This window comes from Nannospalax galili, unplaced genomic scaffold, assembly GCF_000622305.1.
Source record: "Nannospalax galili isolate Female #2095 unplaced genomic scaffold, S.galili_v1.0 scaffold663, whole genome shotgun sequence".
Taxonomy (NCBI): Eukaryota; Metazoa; Chordata; class Mammalia; order Rodentia; family Spalacidae; genus Nannospalax; species Nannospalax galili.
The window spans coordinates 1,003,038-1,019,241 of record NW_008351881.1 but is presented as its reverse complement, the minus strand read 5'-3'; the positions used below and the strand labels follow the sequence as shown (position 1 = coordinate 1,019,241).

At 39.6% G+C, this 16,204-nt stretch overlaps 1 pseudogene; it reads left to right on the top strand.

The window, feature by feature from the left end:
- The first annotated feature begins 1,196 nt into the window (after positions 1-1,196).
- Positions 1,197-1,508, top strand: LOC103746578 (annotated as a pseudogene).
- The last annotated feature ends 14,696 nt before the right edge of the window (positions 1,509-16,204 follow it).

The window sequence follows — 16,204 nt, the reverse complement described above, 5'->3', positions numbered from 1 at the left end:
TAAATTGTACTTGTGAAGACAAACGGTGTGTGTGCAAGTGTGTGCGAGTGTGTGTGTGTGTGTGTGTGTGTGTGTGTGTGTGTGTGTTATGAATTTTCTAGTTGCTGTGGTTTGAACATAAAATATCTACCACGGACTCATGTGTGTGAACCCTTGTATACCAGATGGTTGCACTGTTCAGGAGGCTGTAGTTCTTTTATGCAGTGAAGCATAGTTAGAAGAGTCACTGGACAGCAGACTTGAAGGTCTATATCTGACTCTCCTTCCTGCTCTCTCTTTCCTTGTCTGTCAAGATGTGAGCAAATGTACGATGACTAATCTTGGTTGTTAACTTGACACACCTGGAGAGAGGGAACCACAGTTGAAGAATTTCCTGTCAGAGTAGCCTGTGGGCATGTCTGTGTGGCATCTTCTTGATTTTTTAACTGATCTAGGAAGGCCCAGCCCACTGTAGGTAGTGCAATCACAAGGTCAGTTCACCTGGGTGGTGTAGAAAGGGAGGCTTGCTGAATGTCGCAGCACTGCCTGTGGCTTCTGCTTCAAGCTCCCACCTTGACTTACTCAGTGATAGGCCGTAACCCATGAAATGATATGAATGCATCCCCCCCACACACACAAGTGACTCTTGATCATGGTGCTTATCACAGCAACAGAAAGGTGACGTAGAACAAAATGACTCCAAGCTCCTGCTACCACAGGTAAGCTGCTACTCTGCCACCATCTTTGGTTTGGATTTATGTCATTTCAAATCATAAACCAAAATAAGTCCTCCTCCCCGCCTTTTTTTCTTTCATGTATTTTAGAATAGCTATCACAAATACAGAAAATTGGTACCAAGAAGTGGGATCATTGCTGTGAAGACCTGATCATATGGTTCTTAGCTAGAAAACACTTTGGAAATGGAGGCTAGTGAAACCCTAGAGCATTATATGCAGAGATTAACTAGCCATTCTGGAAGCAGAAAGGAAGACTGAATATTAATAAACACCTAACAGTGGGCTTTGCAGACTGCTTTCAGCCATGGTCCACCCCATCTTGTTCTTTGTCATGGACGGCAAGATCTTGGCTTGTATCTCCTTCAAGCTGTTTGCAGACAAAGTTCCAAAGATAGCACACAAGTTTCATGCTCTGAACACTGGAGAAAACCACTTTGGTCATAAGGGTTTCCCCATTCACAGAATTACTCCAGGACTCACATGCCAGGGTGTGACTTCATATACCGTAAAGATACTGGTGGCAAGGCCATCAATAGGAAGAAGTGTGAGGATGAGAACTTCATCCTGAAGCATACTGGTCCTGGCATCTTGTCCATGGAAAACGGTGGACCAAGCACAGATGGTTCCCAGTTTCTCATGTCACTGCCAAGAATGAGGTGGTTGGATAGCGACAAGTGGTTGTTGGGATGGAAAAGATGTCATGAGCATCCTGGACGCCATGGAGACTTTGGGTCCTGGAATGACAAGACCTTAAGCAAGAATGTCACCATTGCCAACTGTGGACAACTCTAATGCTTTTGTTTTGTGTGCATCTTAACCACCAGACTGTTCTTTGTGTAGCTAGGGTGACCAACTCTACACTCCATCTGTTTAAAAATGCCCTAGATTTTCTTCTCTCGCTGAAGTTCCTTGGGTCTCATATTTTCATCATTTCCCTCCAAGTCTGGTTGCATTGCAGAGTTGCATTTATAATTATAAATCAAAAACTAAATAAGAAAGAAATATAACAATGAAGGAAGGGTTCATGAGGTTTCAGAGGAGAGTAAGGACTCTATGAAGTATTGAACTACTTGGTACATTCTGATAAAGCATCAGGCTATGTTCTGCCTTTGTCCTTGGAATGTAACTAAGACTGAACTTAAAAGCAATGGACTAAGTTCTTTGGGGAAGAAAGTTCAGACAACATAATTGCCATGCTGTGGCCTGGTTACACAATGCTGCTCTTACCCATGTTTAAGATAACAGAAAGGTGTGAGAATATGATGGAGTTTGATGGAGAAAGGAAATGCAGTTAATGTTGTAGATGAGATGGCACAATGGATTTGGGTAGACAAGTCTGGTTAGAACAGAGCTGATACAATTGTTAAAGACATTACAGATACTAAGAAGGGGTGACTGGAGAGGTAGCTGAACAGTTTTGAGCTCATATGGCTCTTACAGAAGACTTGAGTTTGGTTCCCAGCACCCATGTCAGAAAGCTCCCAACAGCCTCTACCTCCAGCTCCAGGGGATCTGATGCCTTCTTCTGACCTCCACTGACACCTGCACTCACGTGCGTGCCTATATCCACACATGGACACATATAATTTTAAATAACTTAAATCTTTAAATGCATACAAAAGAAACAGAAGTTGACACAGGTGCCTTGAAGGCAGGACCCCATGAAGAGCTCCAGGGTGTAACTGCAAAATCATTTCAAAAATGTTCATTGGAAGTTTCTGAACAAAGAGAGCCTCCAGGGAATCCTGTACCACTAAGGCCACATGGAAATGTTTCCCCAGGTTTGATGAAGCAGAAAGCCACAGATCCTTCTACAAGTTTGATTCAAGAGGCTGGTTTGGCAGTGGCTAGTCCTTTACAGGTCAGGTCACAGGAAGTGATCATGTCTCTGGGGGTCCCTCAGGAAGTCCATTGTGAATCTCAGCTCCATCCCTGGGTATTTTGCTCTGGCATCAGGCATACTACTTGCAGACTCTCACTCCTGCCAAGTTTCCACTTTGCTGGGTGCTGCTGGGCTCTGCTGTAAAGGCTTTGCCCTGCATTCTAGAGGTATTTCCTGTTTCAGCATTTGGTTCCATGACCGCTCCTATGGTTCCATCCAGTGTCAAGCAGAGAGGGTTTTCTGGTTTTTCCTCTCCCTTTGTTACGGGTGCATGAAACTTCTGTCTCCTTTCCTCACTCTTTCTCTGTCACTGAGAACACTGCTGATTTATAAGACTCTCTGTCTTAAACTGGTCAACCCCTTTCAGTAGCAGGGGGGAGCTCCCCAAACCTGCCAATCCATCCTGGACAGACTCTACTTTTTTCCTGTTCTGCTTTATAACATGTATTTTATTTTGCTATGAAGCTAGAGGTTGTTAGCCATTACCAACCTCTTCTGTTCGCTGTTATCCAAATTTCTTCAGTTTGTTCCCTGGAGCTCTAACCTGTGCACACAGAACCTCACAAAGTCATTTTAAAAGTATGCAATAATTACACAGCTTAGTCCTTGTAAAACTGCATTTAGAGTTTCTTTCCAGGCTCTCACTAACATACCCAAAATTGTGTTTTGTAATTTAGATGGTTCATGGTTAGAAGAGTCATTACAACTAATATTTAATGGAAAAATAGAACAAAAGAAATAATTGAAAGAGCAAAACAAAAAATTATCTTTTGACTTATGAGAGATAAAAAATTTTGATTTTCAGATCATATATTTTTTCCTTTTTTTTTAATGTGTGCGAGTGTATTGCTTGAATGTATGTGAGTTCACCCCATCATGCAATGCAATAAAGGTCAGAAGAAGGTGTCGGATTCCCCTGGAATTGGAGTTAAGGACAGTTCTTAGTCACCATGTGGGTACTGAGTATCAAACCCAGGTCCTCTGCAAGAGCAGCCAGTGCTCTTAACCATCTCTCCAGTCTGCAGGTCATATTTCTTTAAGAAGCTATTCTTAGCAGTATTTGTTTAAAATAGACACTAGATAATTTTTATCAATTTCAGGATACAGGAATACTATATATTGCTCAAGAAAAGAAAATTTAATCAAAGCCTACATTACATTGATACATATTTTAAATGAAATTTTAGTATAGCAATTAAGAATATGGACTGGAAACAGACTGGTGGGAAACATCACCCAGCCTCACCTCCTGACACCTGTAGAAGCTTGAGCAAGTTGCTCAGCCATGTGGAACATAGGGTGGTTGGAAGGGAATAGTAGTATTTCAACACGTCACAAGCTGGGAAGGGCTCACAGGCAGTTCACATGAATGATACCTGTGACTGCTATTTGCTATTATAACCTGTAATTGTATATGTTGCTCAATTACTAGATGATTTATTAAAGGTTAAGTATCAGAGTCTCTTTCAAAATAAGTTGTAATTTCACTGTAGGATATGAGATTTTTTTTATAAATATTGAATAAAACATCCAATCATCTAGTATTTATGAACATCCATTTGCATATGTATACATATGTTTAATATATTCTTATATGGAAGGGAGTTGCTGTTTGAATAACTTTTAAAAAGTCTAAATAGCATCCATCTCAATCCTAGTCTTTTAAAAGCAAATATGCCAATGTTTACCATTTACATTTCTGATTATACATGAAAAAAAGTCTCTCTACTGAGGGATTATTTTTTCTTTTAGCCTATTGAGCCTGAGGAGAGGTTTGCATTAAATGGGCTAAAAGTGCATTTTTTATCCAACTTGATTCAATTATTCCAAAAGCCCAAATAAAATAAGTCCTGAGTAAATAGTGTTGAAAACACAGAATCTGGGGATGGAGAGATGGCTCAGTGGTTAAGAGCACTGACTGCTCTTGCAGAGGACCTGGGTTCATTTCCCAGCACCCACATGGTGGCTACAAACTGTCCTTAACTCCAGTTCCAGGGGAATCCGAAGCCCTCTTCTGACCTCTGTAGCATTGCACAACACAGGTGCACTCACATACATGTAGGCAGTACACTCATACATATAAAATAAAAAAATAAATAATAAAATATTACAAAAAGAGAAAATCAGAATCATCAAATGAGTGGATTGATATATCCCACAAGAAAAAAGTCTCCAGTTTAAAAAACTTAGAGGATTTTTTGTAATATGTATCCTAGAGCTATGATTTGTAAAATAGTGATTTTTGGACACATTCTTCTCTTAGACAAAATTCCCAAACTACACCATAGATACAGGGCCACTAAAGGAAGGACTAAGACAAAGTTGAAAAGAGAGCAAAGTCAAGGGTGAAGGTGACTTCAGCAGAGAGAGCACAAGGTTGATTTGCTAACTTCCCGAGTTTATTTATGGAATCAGCCTGATGTGGCTGAGAAGTCAGAAGAGAGGTGGTTTACCATTGCTTCTGCTTCTGGAGAATTCCTCCCAAGAAGCTTATTGAAAGTTGCAGAGCACCTCAGTTTCGTCTTCAGTTGCCCTCAGTGTGGTACTTTATCACCTTATGTTAAAATTCAAACAATCTCAATAATTCTCACAAGCTGGTGTAGTCGAAGAAGATGCAGGCCATCAAAGTTGGATGTTCTTATTCACTGTTCTTTTGTGTGTGTGGTCTTTTTGAGACAGGGTCTCTCTGTAGCGCCAGCTGCCTGGAACTTGCTTTGTAGACCAGGCTGGCCTTGAACTCACAGAGACCCGCCTGCCTCTGCCTCCCAAGTGCTGGGATTAAAGGCGTGTGCCACCACGCCCAGCTGTTCCTTTCTTTTTAAGGAAAGAATCCAGTCTGCTCTTCAGGCTTCCTCCTAGAAAGCATTTTACGAGCTAGGTCTCATTATATAATGCTAATAATAGTTTAAAGCTTAGAAAATGTTTGCTATTCAATTAGTAAATCAATAATTTCACCTTAATAAAAACAATTGCAGTTTTACTATACTATTCTGTTTTTATGATGTCACAATTAGTGCTAAAAAAACAGACTTTGTAAACACAGATATATAATTTTTAACTGAGTTCTTTATTAAGCAGAACATGTATCTACTGAGTATTTATTATAGTAGAATTCCATTATTTAGACATATTTACAGTGAAAGATTGATTTGAAGTGTTTTTGAACATTGGTCTTTGAATCTGAATTCTGAGTTTCAGTTACAGATATACCAATTAACGATAAAGTTAATTAGTTTCTATGAGCCTTTGCTTTCACGTAATATCTGGCCTTTAGAATTTCGGTAAAGAGAAAATGAAGGAAATGTTTAAAATAAGTAACACATTTCCTAAACACAAAGGAGTCACTTAAGGAGACAGAGTAAGGAAAACCTCTGTGAGACTCTTACTAATGCTGCAAGAAAATATCTTCATTCTCTACTAATATCAGAAGATCTTTTATCCAGTTCACTTAAAAACTGATCATCACTTATTATTCCTAATGAAGCATTTTTACCAATTTCTCTTATGGCCAAAATAACTCAATGAAAATTTCATATTGTAAAGAATGTTGTCTAGAGGGACTAGGGATATGGCTCAGTTGGTAAAATGCTTGCTGCATAAGCTTGAGGACCTGAGTTCAGATTACCAATAGAAGAGACCAGGCATGGTGGCACATATTTTAATCCTAGCACTGGGGTGGCCCAAACAGGATGTCCTTGCAGCTTGATGCCTGTCTACTTTTGCCAAATCCATGAACTCCAGATTCAGTGAAAGACCCTTTCTCAAATATAAGATAGAAGGAATAGAGGAAGATGCTGGACCTTGACCTCTGGCCTCTACATGTGGGTGTGCACATACACACGCACACGCCACACATAAACAGACACAAAAGAAAAAGAACATGCATTTCCTCTGCCAGTAGTTAGGTTATTTTGGCCATTTTAAGTATTCTTAATCATAATAATATTATTATATTTCCAGGAAAAGTAACTGTAGTATTAAGAAACAAGATGAAAACAGACTAGACAAAAATGATTCATATTTTTTAAAAAAGAATGTTGTATTACATCAAATAGATTTTCTCCACAGTACGTTGCAGTATGCTAGAACATGATGTGCTTCGATCCATGTAAGTGAGGTTAGTTGATGATGCACTTCATCAGCCTAACACACTAGCCCAGGATGCCTTTCATGCAGGAATGTCACTTCCCTCTGGACTCCACACCAGGAACATTTGCTGCCTCTGATCTGCATTGAACAGTCACCAGACTATGCTGCTGAATACATCAGGAGCTCTAGATGTTACAGAAATTATGATAAATTAAATAATATTTGGTTTATTTATCATCTAAGGACCTGCTAATTGCTGGATATGAGTTAGTAATCTAGCAAATATAAATGATGTGCTTGCTAAGAGTCAGCTGGATTGGAAAATGAAGTCATTTTCCAAATATATTATCCACGACCTATCAAAATGAATTCATGTTAATGAGGATGGTTCTGGAATTTTTGTTTAGAGCCTTTTTAAAAAATTTGTTCCATTTTGGGTTTTTTTCTGATGTTTGGTGTTTGTTTCTCTTGTTTTTATGTGCATACATGTGTATGTGTGCGTGTGTGCATACCACAGCACCTGTGTGGAAGTCAGAGAACAAACTGTAGGAGTCCGCTTTCTCTTTCCACATGTGCGTTCCAGAGATCCAACTCAGGTCACCAGGCTTATGTGCTAAGCAACTTTACCTGCTGAGCATCTTGCCAGCTCCTGGTGTTTTCTTTTCTGCTCTGTCTCTTCAGTTGGTATTTCATTCTTTTAAAAATAAAAGGTAAGAATTATACTTAAATGTCATATTTGAAATCCATGGCACAAATGTGAGGAAAAACATTTATTATTATTAAAATGTGAATTTCAGGATTGAATTGCCAGGGGAGAATTTACTTAAGATAAAAGGTCATTTTAGTAAGAGGGACAGAAGTAAGGACTTATGTTGTTGACAGAAATAAATGAAAATTTAAGATCTATATATCTCAGGCCCCACAAACAGCTAATGTGTAGTGTTTGGATGAGATCCAACATGAAAAATGTATATTGTTTCAACAATGTACAGTTGAGACCCTGAAGTTCAATTAAACACCCTTCAAGACTAAGCAAATCAATTCATGTGCTAATTCGGTAAGTACTCAGTAGCATTTCTCTCCCTTTCCTCCATTTTACAATGTGAAGTTTTCACAGTTAGTGCACTGCCATCACTGTGAAGCACGTTTTTACTGTTACTCACCTGTGGACCCATCTTTTTTTATTCATTTACTTTTATTTTTTATGTGTATGAGTGTCATGCCTGTGTGCGTGTAAGTGCACCCATGCTGTGCAGTGCTTAAGGAAGTCAGAAGAGGGTGTCAGATCCCCCGAATCTGGAGTTATGGATGGTTGTTAACCACCATATGGGTGCTGGGATTTGAACCCAAATCTTCTGTAAGAACGAGTGCTCTCAACCACTGAGCCATCTCTCCAGCCCCAGACCCATCTTCTTTTCTTTCCCCATTGAGTTGCAAACTTTCTTACACAGACTTTAAATATCATTTGTATTAAGACCAGGTATTATATTTTTCTTTGTGGGAATTTCATGATATACTCAATAAAATATGCTCATATTGGCTCCCCATTTCCCTCCTCCAATACCACCTGTGTCTTCCCACACCTATCTCCCTCCCAACTCCGTATCTTTTTTTAAAAAGTAACCTACTAATGGGCTGGTGTATCAGTCACTTTTCTGTTGCTGTGATAGAAACACTGACCCAAGCAATTTATAGAAGGCAAGGTTTATTTGAGCTTACAGTTCCAGGGGAATTACAGTCTGTCATGGCAAGGGAGGCATGGTAGCTGGAGGTGACTGGAGCAGGAGCAGCAGAAGCTAAGCTCTCACATCACCACGCAGGCACAGGAAGCAAGAGGGTGACTGGAGATCTGGCAAGGCTTCAGAACTCTCTAAGCCCACCCCCAGTGACGTGCTTCCTCCAGGATAGCCACACCTTCTAAAACCTCCCAAAACAGTGCTATCATCTGGGGCAAAGTGTCCAAACACTTGGAGCCTATGGGGGACATTTTCATTCAAACCACCACAGCTAGTAAGATGGCTCAGTCATTAGGAGCACTGACTGCTCTTACAGAGGACCAGGGTTCGATTCCCAGCCCCACATAGTGGTTAATAACCATCTGTAACTCCAGTTCCAGTGGAATCTGATGCCTTCTTCTGACCTCCGCTGTCATTGCATGACACAACATGGGTGCATTTACACACATGCAGGCATAACACTCACACACATAAAATAAAGACTAATTAAAAAAAATAACCTTACTAAGTCCAATTAGTGCTGTCCATATGTGTGTGGGTATGAGGCCATCTGCTGGAGCATGGACAAGGTACCAGTGGGAATACTCCCTCCACCAGCAGCTGTCAGAGGCAGAGACTGGAGACCAGATCTCGTACAAGAAAGCACAGCTACTGTGAGTTCATGAATGTGATAGCCATGTCCTACCTGGAAGCCAGCTCTTGACCAATTATGTGTCTCTGTGTTGACTGCTGCCAATTGTAAAAAGAAACCACTCTGACAAAGTTTGAGAACTTCCAGGTCTGTGGGTATAAATGGAAACATTTAGAAGGAAACATGACAGCATGACCACTGAACAAAATAATAATAGCAGGTCCTACCCTACGGCCTATAGGTTCCCAGCCATGGACTTTTGACCTGCATTACAATACAAGATACAAAACTCTCTCCTGTGGAGCAGGCCTCAAATCCAATCAGAAAGTGATCAATTATGTCCTAACAGCCCTGGGCACATCTTACCTGGCACGTCAGTGTTGTAAAATGCAGTGTGGCCAGTGCTGGACAAGATCATTGATATCTTTTCTGCCCTCACAATCTGTGTAGCACCTTTCAGCACAAGGAGAGCTAGCCAGCAGAGAGCAGTTTCTCAGTTTGAGATTGTTTCTCTATGTCTTGCATCCAAAGTGTGTATTATCTTCAGCAGTAAGACCTTACCATGTAGTTATGGTGGGTAACCAGGGGCAATGGCAATAGCTTGTGCTATCTGGAGACCTCTGGGGCCTTTCTGACCAGTAACTCCTGAGAAGGTATCTCACATGTTCCATAGCAATTTTCATTCAATAACCCATCAGACTTTTAAAATCATCTACTTCTGCTCTGTTGAGAGAAAATAATCCCAAGTAGCTGACTGAAAACAATATGGGGGAGTGGTAATTCTAAATGATAGGAACAAAAGGAATTTTGGCCATTTTTATTCAATTTAGTTTAATCTGTTTAAGAAATGGATCATATTTCAAATATGTAGACAACAAGAAAGCCAAATATCACAGTAGACATATTCACATACATTATTTTATTTAGGCTTCAAAAAATCCTATCAATAAGGAGAACAAATTAAATTTCAGAAACATAAGAGGATATTCTGTTATGTTGGATATTTTTTTCTTACTTAATTTTATTTATAGGGACAATTAGTACTGAGTTGCCACATAAAGAATACAAACACTTGATTCTCATAAATGATTTCTAGTAAAAAGTAATCCAGGCCAAGTGACTGAATAGTATGGCAGTATATGATTTGGAATATATTTTTACATTCTTCTTCAAGTTGATTTCAAAGACAGAAATTGTTGTGGTTTTCAGTGAAATTTTTCTTTTAATGTTTGAGATTTCATCATGCATACTGATATATTTTTATCCACTCCCTTACCTCCAATTCCCCCCTTATCCTCCCCAGCAAACACTTGATTTCCCTCCCAACTTCATGTGCTCTTTTTATAAACCCACAGAGTCCACTTAGTGTTGCCTACATGTGCATGGGTGTAGGACAATCTCCTGAAGCATGGGCAGCCTCTCAGGGGCCACATCCCCAAAGAAAACTGACTTTCCGTCCCCCAGCAGCCATCAGTTGGCAAGAGTTCCTAAGCTAGGGATGAGACTTCTGTGCCCCTCCCTGATCCATATCAGGGTTTTGACTGGCTTGATCTTGTATATGTCTTGTGCATCCAGTCCCAGCTACTGTGAGTTCATGTTGACAATGGTCCTGTTATGTTCAGTAAATACTGATTCACTACAGATATCAACTGTTTCTGTCCCCTCTTCTATGGTGATCATTGAACCTTGGGGAAAGGGTATGATGTGGATGTCCCATTTGGAGCTGAGTACTCAGTAGTCTCTTATTCTCTGCCCATTGATTATTTCTAGGTCTCTCAATTATCATCTATTGCAAAAAAAAAAGAAGCTTCTCTGATCAGGGTTGATAAATGCACTAATCTATGGATATAAAGATAAGAATTTAAGAGGAAGTTCAATACTATGTCCACTTAGCAGAAAAATAGTATTAGGCTCTTCCCTAGGGGCTATGACTCATCCAGTTACAGGTTTTTGGCTCAGTTAACCAGTATTAGGCATGAATTCCACCTTGTGGAGTAGGCCTTAAATCTAGTCAGGTTACTCCCATAACATTTGTGCCACTATTACACCAGTAGGCACATCTTGCCAGTTCAATTATTATTGTAGCTATCAACATTCACAGCTGGCTAGACTGTTGACAACATTTCTCCCTCATTTGTGTACACAGAACCCTCTAGCACTATAAAATGAAAATGGATAGAATGCAGGGGGTATGAAAGGAAAACAAAAGAAATAGTGGACCAGAAAGGATTAAGGGACTAAGGGAGGGAAGGACAGATGAAGAACTGTGGGGAGGGATAACTAACAGCAAAGATCTTTGAAAAGGCTATATAAACCTACTACTGTAAAAGCTTTTTAAAATATATCCATGTAGGGCTGGAGAGATGGCTTAGCAGTTAAGAGCACTGGCTTTTCTTGCAGAAGACCCAGGTTTGGTTTCTAGCACCCACATAACCTGTAACTCAAGTTCCAGGTGATCCAAAGTCCTCTTCTGGCCTCATGAGCATTGAATACACATGGTGCATTTGCATGCATGCAGGTCAAAGCTCATAACCATAAAATAAAAGTTAATAAATCAGGAACCTTTAAAATGTGTATATATATACATATATATATATATATATATATATAGTGTGTGTGTGTGTGTCTGTGTGTGTGTATGTATAAAAGGAGTTTAAATGAAGTTCCACTGTAACAGGGAGACAATGCCTCTCCCAGACACCATAGGCTGGCAAATAAAAAGCCCAGTTCCAGATACAGGTTACCTCTTCTAGAGTTGTTGGTAAGCAGGTTCCCACTGACCCTTTCCAAAGAATACTGGCTGTTGCCAATGTTGTTGGTTCCCCTCGATAACTTGATGGTAAGACCCTTCTGCTAAAGACACCACAGACTTGAGACACAGGACGTGGAGAAATCAAGGTGGTACCAACCTGGAAGCTTCATCTCTACTGGCTATACATGTAATCATTCTGAACATTTTAACCTACCCTCAGTTTTTTGCATGTACACCCCCCCCCCAAGTTAAAAACTGTTCCCAAAAGTTATCACATTGGCAGCAGGAGTGAAATCAGCTGTGCCCTCTTCTTTTCTAGCTCCAAGGCTGAGCTGTGCATGAAGTAACCAGCAGAAGACAGGCTGGTCCTTGAGGAGCAAAATGTATTTTATCAACACACAGAGTCAGGCGACCAGTAACACAAAGATGAGATCAGTGTCCTAAAATCACTGAACACTTGAAAACAAAAAGGAGGGAAGTTGGATAGCAAGTTGATAAGTCATTTAGCATGCTGCTCAAGGATGTGGGGTCTCAGAGCTCTGACTCCTGGGAGGTCCATACTCATGATACTGAGCCTGATGTCACTGTGAGTTTGGGGGGCGGGGTCTGTGTATGTGTGTGTGTGTTTGCTGATGGTTCTTTTGGTTGGTTGATTGGTTGGTTGGTTGGTTGGTTGTTTTGGTGGGGGAGAGGAATGGCAAGGTCTCATTATGTAGCCTCAGCTCTCCTGGAACTGAGAATATAGACCATTCCAGGCTGACCTCTGCCTTCCAGATGCTGGGGTTAAAGGCATGTGCTGCCATACCCAGCATCACTGTCAGTTTTATGTCTGCTATCTCCATACAACTCTGTATGGTGGATTTTTCAACAAGAAAAATTTATGTGTTATTAGTTCATGGTCTCTTTTAGAACTATTCTTTACCCTGCTTCATTCATAAATCCACACCATGGGTCTCCAGAGACTCACTTTGAAAAACAGCTGTAGCAAGCACCAAAATTGTTCCCAAAAGGATTAACCTGTTATTCCACGTAAGGGTATGAGACTACATACATTTCAGATCATGTGGTTAATTCTTTCTTTAGTGGACTGCCAGAGTCATTTTCTCTAATATAAAATTTCCTTTTGTTCAGAAAAACCTAAAACTCAATTCATCCATGAAGAAACTTCTGGTATACCTTTAATATCCTTGAGAGTTTGATAAAATATCCAGACATCTAGTGTCATTTTCCAATACATTTTTATGACATATTAATAACTGATTGGTTCACTCTCCATTTCTTTATGAATATTCCAGAGAACCTCTCAATGTTCCACAATAATTTCACTAACTAAACAAGTTTTCAATGTCATCTAAGACCAATTTTGAAAAGTAATCTTGAATTTGAAGGACTTTAGGCTTGTCTGGTATGTGCCTATATATGCATAACTGAACTTCTTTTAACCCTTAAAAAGTAATAAACAATGATCACTGGGCTGGGTGTGGTGGCACACACCTTTAATCCCAGCGCTCGGGAGGCAGAGGCAGGTGGATTTCTGTGAGATGGAGGCCAGCCTAGTCTACATAGGGAGTTGCTGTCTCAAAAAACAAACAAGCAAAAAAAAAAAAAAAATGAAAGAACAAATTATTTAAAAAGTAATAATAATAAATGGATGAATGAATGAATGAATGAATAATGAGAATTATTGATGGCAAGTCTGAATTTGTTCCAAAGTTCAGGTTTTCAGCTTCACAAGTATCTGTAATCAAAAGTCTCCACAACTATAAACAGAAATCACTAAAATCAAGTTCTTCGAGTTTGTGAGCCTCATTTCATGGACTGCCCCCTGTCTCCCTGTGTTTCTCACTCCAAAGCACAAGTACACTCTTTTAATGTAAATTATAAACTTAGTTATCCATTGTACAAAATAAGCAAAGGGTCAAAATGTATTAATAAGTGTGAGTGTGAACAGTATCCGTGGTCAATCCCAGGCGAGAAAAACAGCTGCTCCCCAACTGACAGCAACAGGTGCCATACTGAAATAACTTCTTTGGCCTTGGGAAAGTGGCAGTCTGAAGGGGTGCTCAGGAGTTAGTACAGTGATAGAATCCTAATTTAAAACCATAACAAAGAGGCCATTTCCTTCTCTTGAGTAGGGACACGCAGACTTCCCAGGAGTGCATCTCAGCTATGAAATGATTTTTTTTTTTCCTCCTTAGAAATAGTAAGTCAAGAGTAACATGCCGGCCAATGAAATTTAAAAACTTAAATTTTATCCACAACTCTGTTAAAGAGCTCTAAAATACTGATGTGTGGTAAAATAAGTGGATTGCCATCTGAATGTGGGTTCTAACACAGTGCTGTCACTGTTTTCTTTAATGCTCAAATTGATTTCTCAGACAGAGAGCATTAGATTTTCTGTCATTCAAGGCTCATGGGAAACACACAAACAGAACAAATGTTTCTGCTGGATTGGCAGCATCAGCAGGAAGTTTGCACCTTGTTTTGGTCTCAGCTTCTTTCTGGCAGATGAGGAAGGGGTGTTGAGACACAGCTTACCTAGTGCAAACTAGCCTCAGACTCACTATGTGGCCAAGGCTGGTCTTGAACTCCTGAACCTCCTGCCTTTGCTCCTAAGTGCTGGTATCATCATGCTGCACCACCTCACCCAGCTTGCTCTCAGATTCTGCATTCATAAAGCGGAAGTCCATTGCGTTGATGAAGTTACGTGAGAAAACACACATTAACATTCCCTATTGACTGACTAGCCCTCCCTATTCATTTCCATCCCATTTGCTGTGTTCCTATCTCCTTCCTTCCCTCCATCCTTCCATTTTCTCTTTCTTTCTGCCTTTTTTCCTGCCGCCTTTCTTTCTGTGTATTAATTCCTCCTAATTGTGACTGTGTTCTAAGAAATATTATATATATCCATAATACCCAGCTAAAATTACGATAGCCATTCCACATGTGTTCATTGAACACCTGGCACTGTATTTGTGTGCTAGGAGAGGTAGATGTATGTAGTAGAGTGGAGAGGGCCTCATCAGAGGCTTTGTCCAGTCACTTGGTTACTGGATGAATTGGTTCTATAAGAGATGTCTCTGGATCGAACAATTTCATGGTAATCTATCCTGCCATAAAATTGCATACTACTTTATATAATATTAATTTTGTAAGCATATTTGAAGAAAAAGCAGTATATGATGAGATGGTATTGTTAACCTCAAATCTTGTGTAGGACAAAGTGAAGAATTAAATTCAGTGAACTAGTACTAAGCTATCAAATGACAGTGGACAGTGTGCAAGGCCCAACTTCACCGTTTGCCAATTGTGCACATTTTGAGGAACACTAATTTCTTTTATCTTACTTTTCTTACCTGTAAAATGGGGATAATAATAGAATATACTGCTCAAATTTATTCTGTTAAAATGAATTCTTACAATGTAGTAAATACTGAACAAGATTGAGCCATTATTAATAGTATTATTGTTTTAAGTCAGTCTGTCATCTCATTAATGTGATTAGCCTGAATAACTACCCTAAGCAAGTTCTTCAAAGAAGAAAACCCAAGTATAATTTGTTGTTAGACCCTGAACACATAATTATAGACCATCTTCACTGAACTTTTACTGTGTACCAGACTCTGGTACCAGACACTTACATGATAATTCAATCCATATTCGTGTTTTTTCTGTAAAGTAAGAATTACTGTTCTTTGGGTGCGTGTTTTTTCTGTAAAGTAAGAATTACTGTTCTTTGGGTGATTAGACAGTCAGGTTTGGAGCGCTGGATCCGAAATCAACTTTTACCCACTGTACTACACTGATATTTAGAAGGCAGAAAATGCTTGTGTTTTGATTTCTCATTTTTACCAATTGTGAGTTATTTAATCTTTATATTTTAGCTATCTGCCTAAGTTTATATTTTAGCTGCCTAAATCTTAGGCAGCTAAAATATGTGTTTTGCTAATGATTTTCACTAAAGACGTACATTTAAGCTAACCTCTAGCTAATAAAAGTGTTTCATTTATTTTTATTGCAAGCATTTTTATAGCAAGTAGGCATGTTATAAAGGACTTGGGATAAAATGTTTGGTAAAATTACATAGATCTAGGGCCTGGAGAGATGGCTCCGTGGTTAAGAGCACTGGCTGCTTTTGCAGAGGGCCCAGGTTCAGTTCCCAGCATCCACATTGTGGCTAACAACTGTCTGCAACATCTTTAACTCCAGTTTCAGGGGTTCCTATGCCCTCTTCTGACCTCCCTGGGCATTGCACAACACAAGTGCACTTACATATATGCAGACTAAATACTCATACAAATAAAAAAAATACAAAAAATTTTTAAAAGAAGAATGAAAAAAATTCCATAAATCTGGAAATAGAGTTATGACTCTGGAGCATCATCTCCTTATCCTTCA